Source organism: Seriola lalandi, unplaced genomic scaffold (assembly GCF_002814215.2).
Source record: "Seriola lalandi dorsalis isolate HSWRI2012SDOR001 ecotype SW California unplaced genomic scaffold, Sedor1 jcf7180002054420, whole genome shotgun sequence".
NCBI classification, from domain to species: domain Eukaryota; kingdom Metazoa; phylum Chordata; class Actinopteri; order Carangiformes; family Carangidae; genus Seriola; species Seriola lalandi.
In genome coordinates this window covers 298,161-324,586 of record NW_019524973.1, presented here as the reverse complement: position 1 = coordinate 324,586, position 26,426 = coordinate 298,161, and the positions used below count along the sequence as shown (strand labels likewise).

Below are 26,426 nucleotides of genomic sequence, written 5' to 3'. Positions count from 1 at the left end.
AAGTCATCGGGGGAGATGTGATATAAGATATGCGAACGACAGAACTGGAGACTCGGGTTGCTTCGAGTTACAATGCTACAAACAGGATCCGTTTGCACTGGGAAGCATATGCCCCTTCCACTCCTCTACCCGCCTGACTTGTGCTTCATCTGAAAAATAAAAAATTTAAAAAACGTTTGCGTTGTGCAGACCAGCCGCTCCATCTTTGAACTCCACTCATATTTTTTTTATTGCTTCAAATTAGAAATTTCCACGGCTCTAGCCCAAGCGTTTTACAGTCCAATCAGTACTGGAAAAGGAGCATTATAAATACAAACAAGGATACACCTATGTATATGTATTTTCAGCAAATTATTCCCGTCTTTATCCTCTGACCTGAGCAGCTGCTGGGTGGTGAAGCCAGCCAGGGAAACTTTCAGAGATGCTGCAGCTCTCCTCTCACAGATGGGCAGGAGGGGCTCTCTAATTGACACTCCAGCATGTTGGTGCACAGCAGATCAATAGGAAGGTAGAAGGAAGCCGCCCTGAGGAAAATGAATGGCGAGAGCAGGATGATGCTGCATACAAGGACTGGAGAGCTCAGAGGAGGTGGGCTTTAGAAAAGATGCATCAATAAGATGGACCAAACTTGCAATGTTGCTCTTTGTTCACATTAGTAAGTGGTCTGGTAGTAATACCTTAAATTTTGAGCGAGAAACAACTGCAATGCAGTTTGTGCAATACACTAAACTAAGCTGAACCACTCTGCCACTGTTCTAATAGAAAACATTGTGTTTAGTTTTACAAGCAATTTTGTTCTATGCAGCATTATAAAGTTTATAGCGTAATAATTCCCGTGCCAATCTGCAACCAGCATCTACAGTTACATCAGTTATAAATAGTGAATAATTTAGAGCTGCAATGGATGTTTATTTTCTTGATTAATGCGATTGCTGTTTATGTCCTTGATGATTACATTAATGGTCTTGTGTATAAAATGTTAGAAGAATGGGATGTTTTGAGATGTTTTGTTTTGCCCACTCAACAGTCCAAAAGCCACAGACATTCAGTTTACAAGTAGCAAATGTTCGCCCTAGAGAGACATAAACCTGGGGATGATTGATGTTTGTTTTTGATTGAAAAATGACTGAAATTAATGATTAACAGCTGTTGATTAATTTTCCATTCATTGACTTACGCGATATCATTAATGCAAGGATCATTATCGTCATATCATATGCACGTTACAAACGATTCTATATTTTTCTCAAGAGTCAGAAATTTACTGGAATCAAAACTTCTAACGCAGCTGCAACTAAAGCATGTGCACAATTTTGACAGAGTGAATCTTCAGGCCTCCATACGCCTCCATCTTCACTACAGAAAAACGTCTTGATGAACAGAGTCTTTAGTTGCCAGCTGTCACACTATACATTTGAGACAAAGAGCAATCCTGCTACCAGTCTGTGTTATACTTCACAATAGAAAGACGCCTCCACTCACTCAGATCCGCACAGCCTGAATGCGGGCTTTCTTCAGAGTTTTTTAAGCTGCAGCACCTCAGCTGAGCCTTACAGTGGCTGAGCAGTGTTTCCCTCCATTTTTGAATAGCTCACCATAACAAGTGACCACAGATGTCAGAGTAAACAGTTGGCAAAGAGGGAAGTACCTATCAAAGCTGCGCACGCTGAAGTGCACACTGTAATAATTCAAACCAAATTTTAGAACATAAAAGCTAGAGCTTTCAAAACAATTATCATATTAGGCGACCACTTAGTTTGCTCCGATTATGACGCTCGTCATTGTGCTCACATATTTATTCCATACAATTTTCAGCATTTTCTAAACTGGACAGGATATAAACTCTGCTGAGGAGCCAGGTACAACTAATCACAACCAATTTCTGCAGTAATTCTTTATCCATCTTTTACTAAGAATGATCATCTTTACATTCCTGAGGGAAATCTGCAGGAATAAGCATTTCTCTTGTAAAAATAATCAGCATATGAATATGAACTTAAGCAAAACTGCTCAGAGCACTCTGATTTCTGATCATTTAAAGATCTCTTCAGTACTTAAATTCAATACAGAGGGCAGCTAATCACTTCTAGATTCTGCACTGAAAGTTAGGTTGTGTCAGTACGTACACCATTTCATCACCGATTCAACTCATGATTATTTTTTCAATCCATCAATGATTGTTTAGTCTATAAAACACCAGAAAGCTGTGATAAACCGCCCACCACAATTTCCCAGGTGACTCTACAGATTGCTGTCCAAAACCCAAAGGTCTTCAGTTTACAGTGATATAAAAACTAATAAAGAAGGTAAAGAAATAAAATATCAAATAAAATAAATATATAATAAATAAATAAAATAGAATAGAATAAAGAAAAATGTTTGGAGTTTTTGATTGACAAGTGATTCAAAAGTGATTCAACTAATCGATGAATCAACTAACGGTTTCAGAGTGGGAAGAAGAAATACATAATTTAAAGTGACGACATGTGAATTCCCCAAAAATGAAGTCATAAACGGGTTAATGACCGCGTTCATTCAGATTGATGGGATCATGTCCAGTATGATGTACGGGATCTTGCACGTCGCCGCCCGAGGAGCCTGATGGGAAAAGCATCTTTACACAAAGTAAATTGATTGAAATGATCCCAATCTCTTTGCCTCGACGTCCGACGTGTTTGTCACTGCGAGATATAAGGAGAGATGGGGAGCAAGGGGCTTGAATATTTTAACTCTGAGGCGTATTAATTACAGAAACGGCAAAATGCAGTTGACAGTTGTGATTTATTTAGAACCCTGAGATATGTGGTAAATCTTGCTAAGACATGATATTATGCAACAGCTGACTGTGGCCGTTTGATTTCCCCTCCCTGAGAACCCTGAGGAAACACGAGTGTAATTTATCTCTTGAAATATCAACTGTATGACAACCACACGAGAGAGCCGCTCCATTACTGTGCCAGCTACAGAAATTTTAGGACATGCAAACCAGGCTTATTAACACGAGGCCAGAGCGGTGCTTTTTCCGACACAGCGAATGTGTATGTGCTGCGTTGTTTTGAAAATACCGTAAGTCATTCGGAAGACAAGGTTGAGAACAGAGGGGAAGGAGAAATGGGCCATCCCTAAATTTTTTGTTTACTTGCACTGGATGCTTTTCTGTGCAAGCTAATGGAGGGCTAAGATCACTGAGTCGCATCTAGCGGGAGATAAATGGACTGAAATGTGAGAACAAGCCCTGATTCTCTGCCCTGGCAAAGTGGAGGGAGAAACCTCGTGCTGCTTAAAAAGGATGAAGATGCTATGAGGGGAAACCATCGGGGAGTCAGAAGAGCATATTAAAAACTGTTGACTTCCCGTTCGCTGCCTGACTGACTCAATGACTATCATCTTGCTATAACGATGAAACACACGCCCCCACATTCCTCAGTTCCCACCCTTCGTCTTTACAGAGTCTTATCCTTGATTCACTCAGGCTCCTATACTCTTGTTTAGACTCTCCTTTAGGGGGAAAAAGAAAAAAAGCACCAACTCTACTTTGTATTCACCACTGCTTCCAGGTTTCCTCTAAAGCTTTCAATTCCTACCTATCATCACATGCACAACTTGGGGATGGATTGAATACGATTCAGAGGGCAGGCTTGAATCTTGACTCTCCAGGTTAAAATACATACAAACGTCCCGGTCTCTCAAAGCCTCTGGCGCTGGAGGCTGCTCTCTCACTCACTCACCCTGTGAGCCTGGTTAATGGTCCAGTGAAAAGATGGCATGAGGTGAACCATCTCCAAGCCTCCTGTTGACTCTAAGCGGTGCTTGGTAATGATGCCTAACATACTTCATCTTGTGGGTCAAATACACTTTTTTTTTTTTTAATACAAACTAAAACAGTGTAATATGTCCATAGCTGTATAAGATGAAGACAGACTTCATCACAAGCCATCACTGTGTAGTGTGTCCTAGAAAGTGTCTGTGTGTAAAGGGGGGGGGGGTATGTTCAGTCGATACAGAAGGCTGTTTCTTCTCAGACAGATTGATTGATTTACTGTATCTGTAGAGCTAGACCTGCCCGCCTGTCAGGATTAAGGAATTTATGTCTTATCAAACCTGCGCCCCCTGAGAGACCTATTTTCCAACAGAATCACTTGAAGCTGCAACATATGGAAAACTGGGGCATATCAGCAAGAACAAGTGGTTCCGAAGTCTGTGTGTGTGTGTGTTAGATTTTTTTTCAAGATAACGGAAACAACACAATGTACAGTCGCACAAACATCCAGTGCCTGAGTGAAAGCTGCGGTTCGAGGTCGAGTCTCAATCTGGCCTCCAATCTGCTTATTGAATCTGAATCCTATCGAGTGTCTTATCAAAACATTTCGCATAAACTCTTGGGGAAAGAGAAAGATGCAGTTCTTTTCAGACCAGAGCCGTCACCTGCATCACCTTCACAAAACTGTGCATACACTTCAAATTCCCTGCAGCGAATACAAAAATGCATAAGACCCACACACTCCACACTACAGCTTTGTCCTAATCCTCAGAGTATAGAACTTTTTTATTCCAATTTATCTGAGAGAAGATTCACAACAGTCCGATTGTGTGAAAATTCAAGTGTTTGCACCTAATACTTTGGGAGACAACAGGGGACAAGCTTAAAAAAAAACAAACAAAAAAAACAGCTCCTCGTATTCCCACACACCTCTAACACAAGACAACAGACCTTTACCAGACTGTTTTTTCTGCAACACAGCAAAGATTGTGTGTGTTGGAAAAAATAAAATAATGTTAAAATATAGCTTTGGTCCAACTTTCAAAGCCTCTGACCATTAATTTTAGCACAGTTACCTGCTGATGCTTTCCCACAGGGGTCCACTAAATCCAGACGGGTGTTCCAACTCCCCTTTTACTTAAAACTGTCTGTGAAAAATACTCGACTGTGAACCCTGAGGTGCTGTTACTTGGGCCTGGAACCACACACAGGTAGCCTATTGCATATTGAATCAGAATACAGGTCAATATTGGAGCTGTGAAGACAAGGTGATTAATCAATTAGCCAATTAATTCACAACTATTTTGATAATGAATTAAGTCATTTTTGCAAAGCAAAAAATGAGCAAAAATTAGAAGATATTTGTTCCAGCTTGTCAAATGTGAATATATGTTGGTTTTGTGACTTCTCTGTGATATTTAACTAAATATCTTTGTGAGATATGATAGTAAATTTAACATCTTTTGGTTTTTGGACTGTTGGTCGGACTAAACAAAACATTTTAAGATGTCTCCAGCATTTTTTGCTATTTTCTGACATCTCATACACAAAACAATGAACTGTTCAAGAAAGTAATCATCAGATTAATCAGTAATGAAAATATTGTATAAAAATCGTTAATTGCAGGCCTAGTAAAACACAACAAACCAGTGTCATTTAAAAGTTTACATGTACCTTAAAAATATGAATGCATGTATCAAAAAATAAACACACAACGTCTGACGGCTTAGTTTACATAACACTGCATGCATTCAGTACTCTCTATACAGTAAACCAGATTTAATATTCCATGTACAGCCCAACTCAAAAGCAAAGCGAGGGTGAAAATGTCTTGAAATTTAACCACCAGATCATGTTTACCAAAGACACTCAGTCAGGGATCACACAGCAGACAGGTGACTTTGACCATAAATGTATCCAGATGCCTCTTAGTGTGTACACAGCACCTACTGACAACTTCAGTACACCTGCATGTAATGCAACACAAACCGAGCCAGTGTGGGTCAATGAGTAGAAGAGTGACATGTGCCCTATTAGGACCATCTGAAACATCTTCATGGCAAAGTGTTGAATGGTCTCGTAAATTTCCTCTGAATACACTTAAGTTTTCCTGAAATTGAGTATTTACTCATTTTAAGTGGCCAACTTCCTAGAATCCACCTGTTTACTGTCATGGCAGGTGCAGTTTAGGTTTATGGCTCCCATCACATAGGTCATTTTTTAGTCAATAGTTAATTACGAAAGTTGATATTCATATTTTTTTCAACAAACAAACAAACAAACAAACAAACAAACAAACAAACAGTCCAGCTCTCTACCTGCTGCAGCTAGATTTCAGTCAAACATAGGTGACTAATAACTGACTTTCGCTACCACTAATAAGTAGCCCACTCATCATTAATCATCTTTTAATCTACAAAGTCTGTCTATATTTTTGAAAACAAAGTTGGCCGAATTCGCTATTAGCGGTTCCAGTTTGTTTAGTACCAATGGTTTAACTGACAACTCTCAATGAATTTCTTTGAGACCGAAGAAAAATTAAAAACGCGATTATGCTCAGCGAGGTTCTGCAATAATATCGATTTTTATTTTATTTTTTCTGATTTCTAAGCGGGTTTCTGGATGTTTATTGACGATGTGAGCGATATTGAACTATATACTCAGAAAATGTTAGTCACATTGAATCTAAAAATATGTGTGCCGCGTCTGTGTGTTGAGATTTGACTGACTTATGGCTGACATTTCATACAAATAGGCAACAGGGCGCAAAGGGTAGCCTACCTTACTTAGTTGCATCCATGCGCCTGTCTGCCATGTTACCTTTGGTTTGATTTTGCTTTCCATCACCGTGGCCATTTGTAGTTTTGAAGTAGTCATGTCTGATTAGTTTGGTACTACCTGCGTTTTAATTAAAAGATGGTAAGATCACCTGGCTTCCGTCTTCTCTTAATAAAAACCTACTGAAATATTCCTACAGGGGCCGCTGTTTTATACTTCAACCCTTTCACTCAATGAAACCGGGGGGGAAGGATTACGCTGACATAAATGATATGTGATCAATTATTTCAGTGTAATTAAATCAAAATAATAGCTTGAATAATATCTTAGGGAACCTAGATATTTGCTTCTGGATAAATTCTGACTGCCCTTGATAATAACTACAGTTAATTGGTTATTTAGTATGCTCTGGGCAAACACATCTTACACTGCATAAAATACTTTTTCTTTTTTTTTTTGGGAGGGTCAATTTAATTGCTGGCAGGAGTTTTATAAACCTTATCATGTATTTGATGCTAATGGTGCTTTGTCTTATGTTTAGAGCTGAAATAATTTGTCCATAAATCCATTTGTCGACTGAAGATTACCTCTTTTGATAATTGTTTCAGTCCCTTTTGAGGCAAGAATGCTAAACAGATTGTCAGGGTGACACAGTGTCAGATTACAGCTTCTCCGATATGAAGATTTACTGCTTTTTGTGGACTAAATGTATTTGGGTTTGGGAGTTTTTTTTGGATAAAACAAGAAATTTGAAAACATCACTCTGAACAATAATGGGCATCATGTAACATTTTATTGACATATATCATTTTATAAACTGAGTAATCAATTAATTGAGGAAATAATGAGCAGAGTAATCAGTAGTAAATACATCAGTATTTCATGTGAATGTTCCTTATGGTCTAGTGACTTTAGTAGTGAAATATCCCAAAAGAGACAATTCTGAAAGTGGTTTGCTAGAATTCATCACCACAACCCCGTTTAAGCAAAATGGCACCATCATCTGTGACAGTTTCTATTGACCGTTGCTCCTACCTTTTGCAATGCTGTTATTACCTCTGCCAAGGAGGTTATGTTTTCATCCATGTCTGGCTGATCGTTGCACCAAACTTCATGGAGGGATGGGGCATGGGCTGGGAAAAAGACCATTAACATTGCAAGATTTTTTTTTTTTTTTTGACATTTTCATAAGTCGCTGGAAATAATGTATGGATGTATGGATCTTGATGTAAAAAATCAGATATTTATGTTGTTGAGATCTATGAGTTTGTACAGGTTGGTGCAGATCCAGATAATAATCCTGATCTGGTGGAAGTAATTGTTGAATCTGCATTACTGTTCATATTTTTGTGTGTAGGATGGAGCATTTTGTTGCAACAGCAGGTGCTGGATCTATAGGCGGTCTTACGGAGAGACTTCATTTTATTATGCATGTGGAGAATCCTTTTTATGCATAATTGATTAGATTATACTGCCAAAAATCATGAGTGTGAACACCTGTTGCTTAACCTGTAAAGTTGCCTTTCAGACACTTTCAGGATGAATCTGTGCTCCAGTAGATACTTTTTTTTTATCATTGAGAATTTGAGTGTGGATTTCATTTTTGTGTTTTTCAAGAACACAGTTCTCATTATCCGTCAAACTCCTGTGTGGATCAAAGACAAATACACTTAGAGGTCCAAGCTAACGGTCTATAGCCCACAGGTCTTTTGAGACCCGCAGCAGATGTTGACAGCACAAGGACTTTATCCAAAGCTGCAGGTGGTTAATGGCACTCATGATGAAAAAAACAAAGGCCCACAAAGACCTTTAGTGCTGACCACTGATGTCCAACTATGACAGTGTTGGTTCTGTGGGGACAGGTGACTGGATAAGAGGATGGTTTTGATTAAATGGGGATTAACAAATCTTTTCCAGAGGCCTCTGTACATTGTGCGATAACAGCCATCTTACACATTATTTGCATGTTACACTGTTGGAGATGGGCCTAATAACATCTCAGTTGCAATTTGAGTCAGACTGTACAATATCAGCGTTTCTAACAATTGATATAAACACATGCCCATGAGGTATCTACATGAACTTATCAAGGACCGCTGTCAGCAAATGTATTCAGTGTGATTTCATGCCATACTCAGATTAATTAGTAGATGTGGGTCTGAGCAGCAGTCACACTGTGAGACTTTGGTCCTAAATTTCTAACTCTTGTCAGAATTTTGATGAGGCCTGTGTTTAGTTGCCAAAGCTCTGAATTCCCCGGCAACACACATCTCCCAGTGTGAAACCGGACCCCCGTTTTTGATTGGCAACTACAGATTTGAACCTATTTCTCTTATAACTGTCAATTTTCCTCTATAAGAGTCCAACATTACACAGTGCATTGGGACTTTAATCTGTTCCAAAAGGTAACTGGTTATCAAAACTGAACCCTGGTAAATACCGTACATAAAGGACCACATTGAGGAACAGCCTACCGCTGTGACTGATGGAGATTATCCTGACAAACACGACAGTAGGAGGCCGACCTAACCTAACCATTGCATCTTCAAGGCAAAGAGACAGGGGCAAAGAAAAAAAAAACAAATATCAGAAATACCCAACATATCAGCCTAGAAGTGAGAATATTTCACATCTTAACTCCACAGCCTATCGCAGGTCTTTACAAGTGTGTAATTGCTATGTGACACTTTGGAAGACAGCACAACAATGCAATCTCAAGTGAGATTATCTGAATGAAAAGGAAAGGGACATTGTTAGAGGAGAAAGATGTCTCTTCCAGAAAATAGCACTGCCTCTCTGTCTGCATTCATGTCACAATTCAAACATCAGTTTACACTGCCATGCCTTCGCAAGTTGCCCTGAACACTGTAACAAGTCTTCAGGGGCAGGAGAGAAGGATGTCACTGACAATTTTACAGAGTGTGAAGCTTGACTGCTAATGAGATTTTTTTTTTTTCTACCGCTAGCAAATATAACAAGTAATTTCCTGTACAAAAATAACTTCTTCAAAAAAACCACCAACAACAACAACAACAACAAAAATGTGGCAGTATAGCTGATTAAGTCTTTCTTTGTGTCTTTATTGTGCACAACTAAATGGACTGCCATCATTCTCCATTTAGGTATTCATTCATTGTTTGCTACAGTATTGTGGAATTTAGCTCATTTGTTTTACATTGTTCAGCCTTTAGACTGCCCGTGTGAAACATTTCTAATAATTATTCCTTTTACTTAAAACAGTTCTGGTTATTGGGCATTCTTTTGATGGTGCTTACAGGCTCATCGCTCAGCAGTGTGTGGACATCTCCACTGACCGCGCTTAATCAGGTGCTAATTAACTGACACAACCTTAGAAACTCATTTATGATTACTTTTCTTGCCACATTCATAGCCCATTATGTCTAACAAAGATACATTTGGAAACCCATTTGGAAGATGGCACTATTTTGTCAGTATCTGAGGTAATAACTAAACTAAGGAAAGGACTGCGTCTAGAATCAATTTAATTTTAAAAAGTTAGCGCCACTTATTAAACTGCCATCCAATTTGCTGTTATGAGTGTCAGCGTTAAACTACACAAGCACAGAAACTCCAACCCTGCATCCACATGCAAAACAACGCTTGTGAATATGAAAAGCGCTTCTTATGCAACAAAGTGTGGCTGATGAGATATGCATAAATTCATGAACAGGTGTAATGTGTTCCATAAAAACTTGAAATGGCCTTTCAGCACAAAGTAAGAGTGACTGCAAATTATTTATGTGAATTTTTAAATACATGCACACACAGTCACACTCTATTTCAAAAACCTTGTGTCCTAAATAACACCTGTAATGATGTATTTCCAAAGTAAACAATAGGACATCCTTCTGATTGCCTTCTTAAAGGTCCCATATTGTAGAAAGTGAGATGTGCAGGTCTTTTTTCATTATAAAGCAGAGGTCCTGGTGCTATATAAATACTGTGAAAATATCAAAATGTGCAATCCACAGACAAAATCCACACAGCCCGTATTGAAACATGGTCTTAAAACGAGTCATCAGGACTGCCATAACTTTGTAATGGCACAACAAAACAGTCACCACCAGTCAGCTACCCCCCCAGCACAGCCTACCTCAACCCAGTGTCCAACCTTGCAGCGTTTGATTTCTCTGAGTGTTCACCTGAAATCTTTTCTGAATGACTCAGAAAACACTCAGCCAATCAGAAGAAAGGCTCAGAGCCTCCCTTCCGATTGGCTGACCGACCCGTTGTCATAGAGCTTCAGGGAGAAGCCTGAAAGAGGAGATGTCAAACTACACTGAGATGGTTTTTGGTACTGACAACCACAAATATATCTTCCTGTGGATATCAAGTTAAAGTAAAACACCAGAAAAGTGTAAAATATGGGACCTGAAAACTAAAGCTTGATATAACTTTGAGTGACTGTTTGAGAATCTAGGCTGAAGGTAGCTGCTTATAGAGAAACTTTAACCAAGCTAGCAAAACACATACAGCTCTCCAGTTCTCACTATACCAGCATAATAGAAAGTTCTGCTTCCCTGGAGCCACAGCTCACTTAATAATGTGGCAGGACTGTGACACTGACACTATTGCTGCAGAATGCTGATGTATAATAGAATTTATCTCATGCTATATACAGTAACTGAAACAAGACGAAGAGCGTCCGTGCTGATGCTCTGTGAGGTTGTACTTAGGCATATTGATGATTTGACTGCTAACTTCAGCATGCTAACACACTCACAAAGACAATGCTGAGATGCTGATGTTTGTGTTTACCATGTTCACCATCTTTGTACATTTTGTAATTTTCACTAAACATAAAGTACAGATGAGGCGGATGGGAATGTCGTTAGCTGAGCAGGTATTTGGACATAAAAGTAAAGTAGTGGACACTTTAAAATTGACCTTAATGTGGAGCTACATGAGCTGTCAAGGCATCACCAAAATGATTAGAATTCATCCTGAGGGGGGAAAGGAATGTCTTTTCCATGTCCAAATTTCATGTCAATCAACAAAATCTTTCGATTTCATGGTGCTTGTGAGGGATCACCAAAGTCATTAAGACTCATCCACTAACCATCATGGATATTTGTAATACATGTCATGGCAACCCATCCAGTGGTGGACTGACTGAATGATTTACAATAACAACAAATCTTACTAAGAGGCCGAGTAAAAAATGTCATGTTTTTTATTTGACAACCATGTATTTTTGAATTTATTTTGAAAGCGTTCAGTTTTCTGAAGAAAAAAAAACAGTGTCTAAATCCTTCCACTTAGGTTATAACATTAACATCAAGCTTGTCATTAATTTGGTCATCTAAAATTCCCTCCATCCTATTGTTGTTGTTTTTATGATCTGATAAGAAAATGATATAATAAAACGGCACAACAGTTGTTTTTTTCCACCTGCTTCCTCAAACACGGTGTGCTCCAAGCTTGTAAAATACCCAGCAGGATAGCAGAGAAAGGAGAAAAATCAATGTAATTGAACACTGTGTGGTCACTGCGCTAGTGAGTGTAGATACATTTCTCTAATGCTAAAAAGGGATAACGTGTAGCAGCAATGTGCTGCACTTACATGAGCCAGTGATGGCACAGCTGAAACTGAACAAAATTTCAAAGTCTGAAATGCCAAAATTTGATGATGTAAAGTTTCAGGGAAAGACGCCTGCAGCCAGCATAAAGAAAAGGAAGAGACAATGATATATCACTCTTTTCCTGCAATCCTAGTTGTCATGGAGATTGTAGTAACGTGTCCTAATGTCAGGGTTTGATGTTGATCATTAGGCCAGTAATGATTTGCGGATAGATTGCAGGTGTGGGAGCTGCGTCTCATTTGAAGCCATACGCTGTGGCAACCAGAGTACTTCAGACACTAGTGTTTACTGAGAGATCCAAGCTATTTTATTGGTCTTAATGTCATAATTTACATTCAGTTAGTGGACCCTAATGGATCCAACGCTCTACAGCTTCCCTTTTTGTTCTGCTGAATAATCAATGGAAATATATGTTTCAATATTTTTGATCCTACAGCACACTACTGTAACTGTGTTTATTATGCTATTGCTCTCAGTAGATATAAGGCTATTAGTATTACTACTATTACCATAATTATTATTGTTAGTTTTGTATGTTTTGTGCACATGATAGAACATTTATAGCGAGTGGTTCGTCGTTTTTTTGCCTGTGATGAGCTGTTGTGCAAAATTCAGGAAGGGGATTTTGCTTTTATACCACACAGTATGACTCCTTAACTCCCTAACAGATTCTGAACATCTGTCAAAAATTCTCAGCAGTGTGACAGTGTGATGGCAAAAATAGTCAATATTTCAGCAACAGTATGCTGTATTTATTCAGAATCTAATGAGGGCTCTGCATTTCATTTTGAAGCTACAGCAGGTAAGATTGTCTTTTAACAAGACGATTGTTTTATCAGATTCAGGCTGCAAACCATCACCCCATCCACTTAAACTACATGAGTTAAAAGGGCAATATATAAACATTTTAGTGAAAAGAATCAAAAATTAAGTAAGATCATCATAATGTGAAGAAATAACATTTTGGATGTTATTTCAAAGACATCTATGTACTGTGTTTTTAGAGCTATCTATTGAAGTTAGCAAGCTAAGTAGTACTGGCCCATCCCATCTTGTAACAGCACTTTGTACCACAAGAGGCAGTAGTGAGTGAAGTCTGCAGTGACATTCCTCCACTCTTTCCTCAAGCTCAGCTGTTGATGCTGCTGCTCCAGCTGCTCTCCATCGCCTTCCTCGACCTCTTGTGGCTCACGCTCTCTTCCTGCCGCCACTCCATCTTTCTGCCTCTCTGACTGGGCAGACTTGTTGTGAAATTGTCATAGTCAGTCCAACAATAACCAAAGAGAACCACCTACTAGTTACATAATCTGATTACAGGGTAAACCAGTGTGGAAAACACTATTCCCCCAATCCATATAGGTTTGGCAGCATGTGAACAACTGCCCTATGCTGAAGTTATATTTATTCAAGCTAACGTTATCTCTACATGAGGGCGATGTTTCATACTCAGTTGTGAGTAGCCAGTGAGCCCAGTCCAGTAACATGCACACAGCATGCTTTCATGTGCACCGTGATTGACAGGTACACAGAGACGACTGGTTAAAGGTTTATTGATGTTTCTACAATCCACCAGGCCACAGAGCCCACCAGGATTTGTCCTGGTATACCCGATGACCATTATGGCACAGGGGACGAGTGCATTTCCTTCTTTCATACACCCCAATGTTCTGGTAGTATGCTGCCTCCTGTTTGTTTGGAGTATGAATTCAGCAGCTGGCCACTTCTTTCACATTGCCACTTCAAGTGTGTTTACTCCACTTAAATATGGTGCTGGGTAACCACAGAAGTGACAAATCAAAATTTGAGATAGAAAAATTTTATTAATCAGCAGCAAATAAATGCTCTGACTATAGAAAACTGAGCTCAGCTTTCGCCATCTATGAGCTTTTGCCTCTCCTGTCTCTTTAAAGTTATCACAGACTTGCCTGTATTGCTGTGTGCAGTTAAATGACTTCTCCTGCCATGATTTCTGGGTACAGAATTTTAAACTGTCAAAATAGTTACCTGTCACTGCCATTTGGAGCCATCACTGCTGCCAGCTTTAACCAATATGAATCCACATATTATATGTTTACTGCAGCATCTGCGATGTTGACAGCTTGTGACAAGACTTAAACCATTTTCATGGGAGTGATCCAATCCAAGCAGGAGTGCACCTCTTCCTGTGCCTCTAATTGTAGGTCCTTGTAGGTGAATTTTTGAGAGTACATCATGGTGACATACAGGACTTCTTGGCAAGTAAAATCACACAGAGTTTTGACTCCAAGGCTTCCTGTCCTCCAGCCCTGGTCCTTTCCCTTTGACATTAAGACCGGAGCATGCTCTCTCAGAGGAACAGCCCAGCTTCTGCCTTTTAATGAAAGTTGTTCATCATCACCTTGTCAGCAACAGTGTGTGACTACGACAGGTTGACGCCACTTAGTCTCCCTAAGGGGAGCTTCTGCTGTCAAGCAGAATTTGCAGTCCTGCCATTTTATCTTGACACACGAACCAACCTGGACAGGACAGGAGAGTTGGGCCACATAATGGGCCCTCCAGTTGCCTTCTCCTTAAAAAAAGGTGGATTGGATGACATTTGTGTTTTGAGTCTTAGCTGCATCTTGTTCTGCGGTGCTAGTCATTCTGTGTTTACACCAACAGTTGAATCAGAGCATTACTTTCACCATCATTCATCGCCCACACCATCACCTCACGATCCTCGAAAGGCCCTCAAAGGTCAACGTGGCGGAGATGACCGGTCTCTCCCTTGGCTGCTATGAGCAACTGCCTTTGCTTTGCCCCAGTTCCCCTGCATGGCTGAGCCCTGATCGCAGGCGTAAGGGGGGTTACCATAATGCTAGCTGACATCCTGAGAAGCTGTGATTGCTTAGAGGGCTTTGTCGGCGGGCTGGATGGAGGGTGTGGGTGGCTGCGGAGGGATAGAGGCCGTGTCTCACAAGGACCTTTAACAGCCTTTTAAAAGCTCTGAGAGGGCCTGCCTGACGCCAGCCACTCACAGGAGAGAAATTGCTGACAGAGCTAAAAGGAGAACGAGCGACGGGGAAGAGGCGAGCAGGGGCGCACAGCAGTTCCTGGAATTCCTTTGAGTTCATCACGTAGTCCTGTGATTCCTGCGATGATCCAGACATGCCACAACCTAATCGCCCACTGTAGTCACTGTGTAATTACAACCATTTGCACTAAATAATTCACCAAAAGCAACCGCTGAAATAACATCCAGCACTCATGGAATGCACTTCTGCAAGCTTTTCCACTGCAGCCTATTACACCACTTTAGTCTCTGTCAGGTCAGCCTGGCCACTGGGATAGAAGCATCCTGCATTACAATCCTACGACCTGGTATCACTCACGGCAAGCTCACAGAGTGCTGTGTTTGACCTATAAAGGTTTGACTAAATTGGCTAATATCATGCTCTGTGCCACTGAAATCCACTGTTTCGGTGGACAATCATCCATCGCGAGACTGAAAAAAAAAAACATTATCCAAAAAGAACACTAAAGTCCCGGGAAGCTTTATTACTCTCATTTCTTCAATAACTCCCTCAGACCTCCAGTTGTGTGCCATATTTCATCTCGGCACTGAAGAATGAGTTTTCTGACAGTGAACATGAGAAATGCAAGAGACTCAATGGGCACGGCTGGAGGGGGGGCAGCCTACCCACAGAAGATCACAGCAGAGGCAATGAATGCATCAGAAAACAGTGCTGTGGGCGAGCATAAGTCAACAGTGCCTAATGTGAGCCTTTGGTATGCATGATGTTAAATAGATTGTGAAAATGCTCTTTTCATGACTAAGATGGAGCTTTTCATTAATCCTAGAGCTGAACCTGCCTCCGCAAAACAACGAGCATCCCTCGCGGGAAAGACAAAACACCCACGGTGGGCTAGAGGGATCTCAGAAGAGCTCTTATACAGCTCATGGACTCACTCTCTTTGCATCCACCCCCTTAGCTCTGCGTGCATTTGTGATTTGCATGTTTGTAGATATACGTAATACGTCATATGTGTAGCATGCTGTAATAAGTGTCTATCTCCCTGAACATGTATCATTTTCTGTGTGTGTTGGTGCCTTTCAACACTATGTACATATGCTTTTGTGCTCAGTGTGCAAAGTGTAGGTGGATGTGGTTGAGACAGATATTCAGGGAACTTAAATCATATTTTGCCTTTTATGTGAGCATGCATGGCAGTTGGTCAGAGGAGACATAGGTTTTTGATTTTATTTTAGGAAGTCCCTCTTAATGATACCCACATGTAGAGGATTAAATCAATAGCACAGAGATTCAGTAAATATTTACATGTGGGAATACTGATAAGTCTATTCAATGTACTTTGTTATTTGCAACGTTGTGAGAAATACTACAGGAATAACTCGCACACCTCGACTTAGCACAAATCCCCCTCTGCTTGTTTCTTCTCTACCTTCCTTCCTTCCTTAGTTGTGTCTTCCATAAATTAAAAATAACGTGTGTGCAAACACATTCGTACACATACACGTTCATTTATTTGCAACCACAATTTGAAACCTAAATTGCCGAGTTGGAGCTTCAAGTGAGAGAGATTTTCACTTAAATTGAATTATGCCAGCTTGCCTTCATGTGGCTGCATGTGCATCTGAGCCAGTGATTGCGAGTTTTAATATGCCAATGCTACTAGTAGGTGTAAACGGTGTGCTGCAGATTCAAAATAAAATAGGTTTCACTGCCAAACTGTCATCCCGTAATGCTTTGTTAAAACGCAGGCAGAGACAGTTTAATCAGCTGTAGCAAAGTTAAATGAATCACCACAGGACATCAGAGGATTCAGACTTCTCTTTGGTGCCCATAGAGTCTTATTCTAGGGCACATCAGCCGTATAGCCGTTATAAAGCTCTCTTCATGTTCTGTCGATTCTCTAGAACCTGCGCCACACTAATCTCATCATAGCAAGCCCAGCAATCTATTTCTGAGCAGAGCCATTTCTTGAATCAAACACCTTCCTGTCAGCCGGTAGAGTGTGACTGCAAGAACCGGAGTGGTCCCCAGGTTACAGGCCAGGCATCCATTTGTTATTCTGATGTCTGAGCTGATGTCTAAGCAGCATCATTATCAACAGCTGTGTTGATAAGTGATGGCTGTGAAGTAATCTTGAGTGCTACAAAGGGAGTAATTGTAGAAATCAACCTAAAACCAGCATCTACTGCCATTAAAATATTTTCTTATGCTGTCTCAGTTGGGAATGAAGCAATAGAGGAGCAGGGCAGCCAAAAGTAGCGCAAGGCTTCAGTATAAATTACCGGAACCACCTGACCTGAAATCCACTCATGCCACTGTAAGTGTGTTGAATGGATAGTTTCAAGTAGAGTTCAAAAAGTGGAATATTTACTTCAGACTTGGGCCATTATGCAGGAAAACATTTTGGGAGGATGTTTTATTGCATGATAGTGGGCATCCTGACATCTGTGTGTGCACCGGGCCCCTTCGATACTGATCTTCGGGGGTTTCATTCTCACTAAAATGTATCCTATATCAATAACTGAAGTAAAAAGAACAAAAGAAGCATTTAAATGATGATGCTAGTAAGAGCTGTCTCACGTGTTAGCCCAAAATCTCCTGTTGCAACCCTGTCGCGTAGAGATTATATTTCTCTTGCACAAATGTAATTTGCATACTTTTTAAGAGAAATATAATGCTATCCAGATTATGTTTTCTATCAACATAATGAGGAAATATTAATAATGAATACATCTGCCACATTGTAAAAGGTTCGTACTGAACATAACAACAAAACATATTTCATTTAATTAATAACATTAAAGGGGCTATTTGTAAGTTTTCTGCATCACAAAAGGTGATTTTATGCCAGGAGGGGGTTCTGGTGATGGTAGCCATTGTTGAGTTTTTAACATCAGAGGTTATGACAAACCCTCACAGCACTCAGTTAAGGTTAATAAAACACAAAACACAAGGCACGTTGTGTTTATTTTGTGGTTATCTCAATGTAGCCACAATCTTTCCCTGACCAGAACCAAACTGGTTTGTTGCCCAAACCTAACCACAGACAAGACTGAGACTGCAAACTGCTCTGGTGTCGCCGTCCACCCCGACCACTACAGCAGTACACCATCCTTCACTCAGAAGATGTTGGCACCAGGCAGCAATTACATTTAGTAGCAATTAGTAGTATGTGAAAGTAACTTCTAGGAAACAGTGTCCTGTAGGTGTTTAACTGGGTTAAAAAAGTCATGATCCACAGAATTTTAATATTCATCAAGCCATTCAGTGATAAGACTTTTAGGAGTACCACTCAAGGGTTTATTTGTTTCATTTAGGCTGGTTAAGCAGCAGCTTTCTGTCCCTCATTTGTTTGTTTGCAGACCAATTTGTCATCTTCTAATACCAGATATTGGGATTTGAGGCAAGCACTGGTACATGTAGTGTAGTTGGAGACTTAATCCATACCCACCATAATCCAGTGGGTATGAGTCATGTGTCTCCTTTGTAGGTTGTGGTGGCTGATCTCAACAGGAGACCAACTAGTTTGTCGTTTTGACTTTGGAGTGACGGAGAATGTGGGTGAAGCTTTGGGAGCATTTCTTTTACTACTGGAGAGTGGCCAGTTTTCTGGTTAGTGCATAACTACATTCACCGTAGTGTTTGTACAAGGAAGACTGCAGCTGAGTCTACATTCGATGTGATTGCCATCTGCTGGGGTTTACCTTGATCTCACCATTGTACGCGTTGTGTTACAGATGTCATGGTCTCTGCATCCTTCATTATATTGTCGGAGTAGGGGCCTTCCGCGTTTCTTAAGGCTTTTGTATGTTCCTCCTGTAATTTATTTGTGTTTTAACTCGTCCTTCAAACTGCTATATTCAATATTTTTATAGTAACAATGGATCAAATGACTTTCTGTAATGTGAATTCACAGTGATGACTCCACAGAGAATTAGCATCTGACTCTTCAGTTCTTGTCAGCTCTACGGGGCTTTATAATATCTTTCAGCCCTGCACCAAACAGCAGACATTTAGCAACTGGCAATTTCCCTCCGGAATTGGTAGAGTGCAAAACAGAGCTAAAAGGAGATTGAGCAGTGGACTTACATTCATCGCCTGGACACAAACAGGTCTCCAAACAAATGCTTGTAATGCTCCATGTCTGCTGGAGGTATAAATAATGCAGCTAAAAATCTCACGTGGTTGAACTTATCACCTTGCTGAAGTGTACTCCAGGGTGTGGCAGTACACTGTGACATCACTGTTGGGTGTGGTTACAGGTGCAACAGTACTTGTTACTTTGGTAAGAAACACTTTTGGTACCACAGCTTTGATGCTGGTCTCTATTAACTCCTATGGCAGAGCTCTTCAGCTAGATGCTCCACTATGTTCACCAGTTGCTAAGAGCAGGTAGTGTATATGACTCTTAGAGCTTTGTCACTGAAAACTGTGGCTGAAAACAATGAAGTTGCAGCCCGGCCAGTTAAACAAGCTGAAAGCCACTTTTGAGCTTTGTCAAGTCGAGGGAAGCAGCAGATTCAGATGATGATTCTCTGTTGGTACATAATGATGAGTGACCCCTTTCACGTTGTTTTCACATTGTCAATTGAGAGGAGGTTTCAAGAGTAAGCGAGCAAAAATGGAATATATAGAATGCAATGCAGCGTGATCACAGTGGGCTTGCCTCTGTCCAGGTTACGCCCACATTCAGAGGTGGAAAAAATATCCAGGCGATGCACTGCTATATTGTTAAATTTTACTCAGGCCACACTTGAGCTCAACTAAAAGAACAGCTCAGGAAGTATTGAGCTACCTGGTGACTCTATCTATCTATCTATCTATCTATCTATCTATCTATCTATCTATCTATCTATCTATCTATCTATCTATCTATCTATCTACTGAAGTACATGTATGGATGCATACTGCTCCTGTTTTCTTTTTGCCTCTCCACTCATGCGTGCCTCTGTTTTATTCATGTATGATAAGATAGTAGCCGTACAACTAGGCTTGGTAAGTATGAGTATGTTAGGAAACAACGACGAGCATGGTGGAAACCCCAGTACCAATGTGGCTGTGTGTTTTTCACTGTCGTCTTCTTCTATGCTCTCCAAGCTACCTATCACTATGTATCATCATCTATTGTGTAGTCCAGTGAATTGTGTAACACTCGGAGCAGGTATAAGCAATATTATGGTTATGCTTCATTTCATGTCCTCCTATTTAGCATTTATTAGCAGTAGATTTTACATTTTATAAATGAGACAAATGGCTTTTTAACATACAATAATGCAGTTGTAAACAGATATAAGGGCATTTTAAGTTATTATTAATATAGACTATTTGCCAGCAATTATAACTTCTCCCATGAAGACTTTTGTTTATCAGTTAATATTAACTGTGTTAGTACATTGTCATCCATCAAGGTTATACATCAGCCTCCACTGGTGGGTGTCCACAGGATGAGTTACAGTTGTTCACAACTACATTAATAAGCTATATCCTCTTACATCTACATCATATTGTGTTATAAACCTTTATTAAATGTTTATTTACTGCTTACTAAATAGGGGGACTTATAATGAAGTGTTATCAATACACCGGATGACAACTTATATGTGAATATTGCCTGACTCTGCAATTCCTTTGAGCTTTATGGAGCTTTTTAGTGCCTTTCAGCAGATTTGTTTTGGTTTTCCACACTGTAACTTTACTGTATTGTTTCATTCTCATCACTTAGAATTGTTTTTAGGTCGCAGGCAGCTGTAAAATCCCTCTGTACAATACCTGCTCAGCACCAAACAGCAGACAGACACCATTAGTGCTGATCTGGTGAGCTGAGCGTTTAGGAACTTAAGAGTTCCTCCGGAGTTGGTAGAGACCAAACAGAGCTAAAAGAGAATGAATACACGTCCAAATCAGTGCTATTGTTACTCTGTATCTGTTTGTTTTTGATTTAATAAATGGTGCTGTTTACTTTAGAGCACCCACTCTCCATCCATCCGCCTCATCTACCTCCACCACAGTTCCCTGTTTTCATGGTTTTCCCAGAATGCCTTTTGACAACCTCCAGAGAGGAAGGGTGACTATGTTACAGTAATTTCCAGCAATTATGGATCTGTGGGCACACGACTACAACTAGCTATCCAACCAGTTATTGGAACATGTGGCTGTATCTGTAATCTTGGCTCTCTCTTTTAACTCAAAAGGCAGTATTTTTCCCTGCTGCATTTTGGTCGGTTGAGGCCATTTATGGTGGAGAAAATAAAAGTGAAAGGAAGAGAGTGATACTTTTTTTGTTCTATGATATAAGCCCAGTGCTCCCTGTGCAGTTGTTGAACATTGGTGAACTAAGAACTGATCATCTTTTATACTGAAGGACACAGAAACTCACAGGGCTTTCCCATATTTTATAGGTCTCGACTGCTCAACTTTTCTTCCTTTTCATTTTCTTTTTTTAATAATTGTTCATTTATCTTTACACCACAAAAGTCATCATTAAGTATGATTACGTTGTTGTACAGCAGTGATAGGAAAATAGCTGCTCCTGGGTCTGCAGATAATAATATAAATAAGAGTCTTTTGTAAATCCCAATAAATATGACCTCGGAATATCTAAGACTGCCCCAACATGAAGAGACAGAGGCTTGTTGAACAGTTCACAATTCTGAAATAAAGTCTTATAAACTTATGAGATGAATATATATAATATATAATTTGGCCTGTTTGACACATAATAATTTGTGTCACCATCAGTACTTTCATTCAATCATAAATGAAGCGGGCCAGTGAGGAAAACCGTTAATCACATGTCCAGTCTTGTAGTGAAACACATTATGTTCTCATTCACGAGTCATTTTTTGCCAAAGGAGTATTAACATAACCGCTGGAACTCAGTCATACATATTAATGGAAATCTTGACAGTTCTCCTCATAGAAACAATCCTGAAACAGTTTTCTAAATCAATGTTATTCTTAATGAATTAAGAGAAATAAAAACAAACAAACTGACAACATACAGAGATGTGTTTCCACCACACCCGTAAAAACTGACCCCACCAATAAACAGTAATGAAAAAAACTGGCCCATGGTTGAAGCCGGTTGCTGGTCCCTGTTGTACGTTACAATAAGATCATAACAAAACGTATTAAGTAATGAAACAAAACTGACAATTGTTATCATGTCGGTATTTGATCAGTTAACCAAATTAATAAGAAAAATACATCACAAATGCACAATACATTAACAATGGCTGCTTTCGTAAGTGCTGAATTGTTTCGAGTTGAATTTTTACTTCAATAGACGTGTGTATTCATCATGTGCATCAAAGCACAACAAAGCAACATTTCTCTTCTATCAATATGACAGGCATACTATATATTACGATAAAGGATTGGAGTTTGCAATAAATGGCAAAATAAGAAGCAGTTGCAAGTTTAAACAATTTGAAAGTGAGCTTTTGGGTGATAGACAATTTATCAGACACCAATGATGCAAATTCTGTGCACTGCTCCGAGTGAAGTGAAGGTGAACTTTAAGAGTTATTTGATGATATTGTTTCATACAGATCTGGAACTCCAGGCATGGATTGATTGAACAAAATGGACCAGGGCATGTAGGGAACAGTAGACGGACTTGAGTAAAGGTGAATGTAACTTGATGACAGATTCACAGGCGAGAGGCAAGATGCTCTCGACCCTAGTGTAAGATAATGTGTATAATCCACTGCAGGGATGTTAAGTGCACTCATTTCACACTCCATTTCACACAACGCTGCCCTAGGAAGAATCTGTGTGTATGATGACTCAGGAAATGCACAACATCACTCTTCTGGATCTTCCTGTTGTTGTTTCTCTCCATTGTTAATAATTTGGAATCCAGTTGTTTTTCCGCACTATTTCACAATTAATGATATGTCAGGAATATAATAAGGGCCGAATCCATGTTATGTGTGAAATTCATACTCGTCAATGGAAGTCACTACTGGGTTTGCAAATTACTTCAAAAGATGAATTACCAACATTAAAATCCTATTTGAAGGTCTAATTTCTACCTGTTGCTTTATTCTAAATTTACAACCTAATGCACAAAATGTAAATAGTACAACCTCAAGAGAAACAGCGTCTGTTTTAATGTGATCTCCTGTTACAAGGACAAACATTTCATTTCCATTTATCAACCTAAGAACAGAAAATCTCCTCAGTGAGCATCAATGGTCCATTATAACCCAATACAGAATAAAGGGTCTTTAGGAACTCCTTTTGATGTAATTTATACACATCACGTATCCAACAGCTTCTGGACTTCAGTCTATTTAAAAAAAATTTTACACAACATAAATTTCTCTTCTGAAGGAGATAAATGCAGTCCCCTAATTGGAAGAAGATTTTTGGAAAATCTGACAAATTACCAGCATAAGAAAGTCTCTGAATCCACTGAAGGGGAATATTGTCTTGTATGTGTACATGTTTAAACATATAAATGCAACACAAGGACATGGAATTTTTATTTAGTCATGTATTCATTTGGGTAAATTCCCTTTTTTCAGATTTAGTTGCCTGTGTTTCATTTTAGATAAAAAAAAATAAAAAACAGAGTATGCTGTTTGTAATGTAGCCATGTTTCTCATTCCCCCTGTCTTTAATATGGAATTGTTTGGAAAACTTCCCCAGTGAGCAGATGGCGTCTGCCGGGAGGAGAATGAAGCTGGAACCTGGGCTCTATACACCGTGCACACACTTCCCCATTTCCAGCACAAGCCTTTGTAATAGGGAACAACAGAGGCCTGTCGGGAATTTAACCACGGGTCTGTTCTAGGAAACTGTGCACACGTTTGTTTATTGCAGTGTTGCTCTTGGATCCACGCCGCAGCTACAGTAAAAGATGTGGATAGTGGAGAGTCTCCCTGCAGACTGGAGAACACGATCAGGCTTCCTCCACCCCTTTCTTGAAATGATTTCAATCACTTTGATCATCGTGGTTTCCATCAAGTGAATGTGTTGTGTTCATTATATGACCCGCTTTTACCAACAGATTGAAATGTAAAGAAGCATTTGTATTGTCTAGGCAAGCTTATCTACAGTATGCTGCTGTGTCCGCTGGTGTGTTATAAAGCAGAGAATGAGGCAATGCTACAGTATCTCTTCATAGCTGCTTACACTCTGGCCCATGACATATTAAAGAGAACATAGTAGCAGGCAAACCAGGGGTCTTACGCTGAGTCTGCACTTGCTAAACTAACTCGGAGGACAAGATAAGCCAGGCAAAGCTTGGAAAAGTAAATCTAAGGCTGCCTGAATAAGCCCTGCACCTCTCTCCCAGCTACAATCTACACAGAGAGTATTCCTCCCAATCTCTCTGTGGGGGAGATTACTTAAGCACGCTTTGTAGCTAGATCCAGGTAGGCTATCAGTCACTGCAGTTGTGAAGAACACGCCAACAAGAATAACCCAACCTAAGACATAAAATCTATCTCGTTGGAGCTCGGAGGCTGGATGAAACCGAATTGAAATCTCTCTTTTGCTGAGTCAGAGTCTTTCGATAATTACCCACTGATATGAGGAACACTTCCCCTCTTGGCTGTAGGTTCAGAGGGAATGCAGACAATGGCATATTTGGCTGCAATCATGGCAGCCCCCCCATCCTGAATTGGAGCTATGAGAGTAAGATAGCACAGAGCTAATCTCTGGTCCCACAAAAAGGCCTGAGGGAGTAGCCCGAAATGGAAGCAGTATTAATACTAAGGTTTCTTTGTGAGTCAGGTGTATTTGCTTGTCTCATGAACCTTGACCACCACCTCCAGCCTTGTTGTGTATGCCAGCAGACAGTGTATGTGCAAATTAAGCATAATATACATCCCTGTCAACAAAATAACAGCCTTGAAGTAACCACTGTGCACGCCTAAGTAACCTATTAAAGTTTGCTCTGGGGGTCCACAGTCTCACATCAGCAGTTCTAGGCTGTCTCCAAGCTCGCCTCCACTGCCAGGAGGCTGTACATCTGCACAGCACAGTGACTGACAATCGGTGGTTCACACAACGTTTATCCCCCTCTTCCACCCCCCACCCCTCAGCACACACACTCACAAAACACCACCCAGCCGGGGTGCTCCCCTATACGTGACTCAACTTGTTTCAGGGCTGAGAGGGAGACACGAAGAGAGAGGTGGGGACGAGATAAATCAGTGGGAGCTGGGGAAATGAAGAAGCGGCTGTTTGCATCCTGTTGTTGCTATTCACAGATAAACTGGCTCGGCTTGTGCTGAAGGAAAAAGATTTCTTTTTTCTCCTCGGTTTCGTCCAGTATGTGCTTTCAGAGCTGTAACTACAATTACATGTAAACCCTGTAGCTCCAGCAGTTTGGATATTGAGTCATTCTTTTATCATATTTTGAGAGACTTCAGGCGCCTCTGCAGCGCAGTAAGGCACAGAGCTCCACACACTAGACGCTGCGCCTTAACGCGTAAAAACAATCAATGCAACCACAGTTCTGGGCGTTGCACTCCTTGTTATAGGCAACACATATATCTACTTTTAAAAACTGCCATGACAGTATGAATCATTGATTAGTTGAAATATGAACATCAATAAAAGATGCAAGTTACAAAAAAAATGTTTTGCATACATCGCCAGATTTTTATCATGGATCCCTGTTGTCAGTATCCTTTCAATACCCCGTCTTAAGAATTAAGTAAATATATGTCACGACGTGTTTTTTTTAAACATTTCATCTCCGTATTTGACCCATTTTTGCAGCTTGGGTGGCTGTTCTTACCTTTTCCTCCTGCCCGCGAATAATCTTTTTTTATAAGAAGTGACCCATATCCAAAGCAAAATCGTGTCTTGCTGGCTCTTTGAATGTGTGAAGGGAAGCTTTCCTCGGCAAATTCTGGCGCTTTTTTAAATCAACATGTGAACAGTCTTTCTGAGTAGTATCCAAAAGGAATCCACACGCATTTCGACGCTGCGTCGATCCCCCGGAATCATTGCGAGCGCTGTCCACGGAAAAAGTGGTACTGAAAAGTCTAAAGTCCCAACTTTAGGCTGCGTGCGAATGGGAAATAAATGGCACGTCCAGTGGGTTATAGAGCCACACACACTAATACAGCTCCAGCGAAGAGAGGATCAGATTTTTACGGGATGTTAGAGCGGAGAAGCGCATATCCCACACCCGAGGCGAGAGCACTTTGCAGCTGATAGACGGAGTACTGTGTGCGCTCCGTGCACTGGATGTGATTGATGTTAAATGCATCGCAGCACACCGCCTTTATCAGGGAAGAAATGCACCATCAATGAATAGGGTGGGGGAAA

General features: G+C 40.2%; 1 protein-coding gene across 1 annotated transcript in view; it reads right to left on the bottom strand.

Moving 5' to 3' along the window:
- Positions 1-26,426, bottom strand: part of LOC111657927 (metabotropic glutamate receptor 4-like) — a gene marked incomplete at its 3' end in the record, with an annotated part of 150,464 nt that extends 124,038 nt beyond the window's left edge. The window contains exon 1 of the mRNA XM_087175152.1: positions 25,891-26,426. The remainder of the gene's footprint in view (positions 1-25,890) is intronic.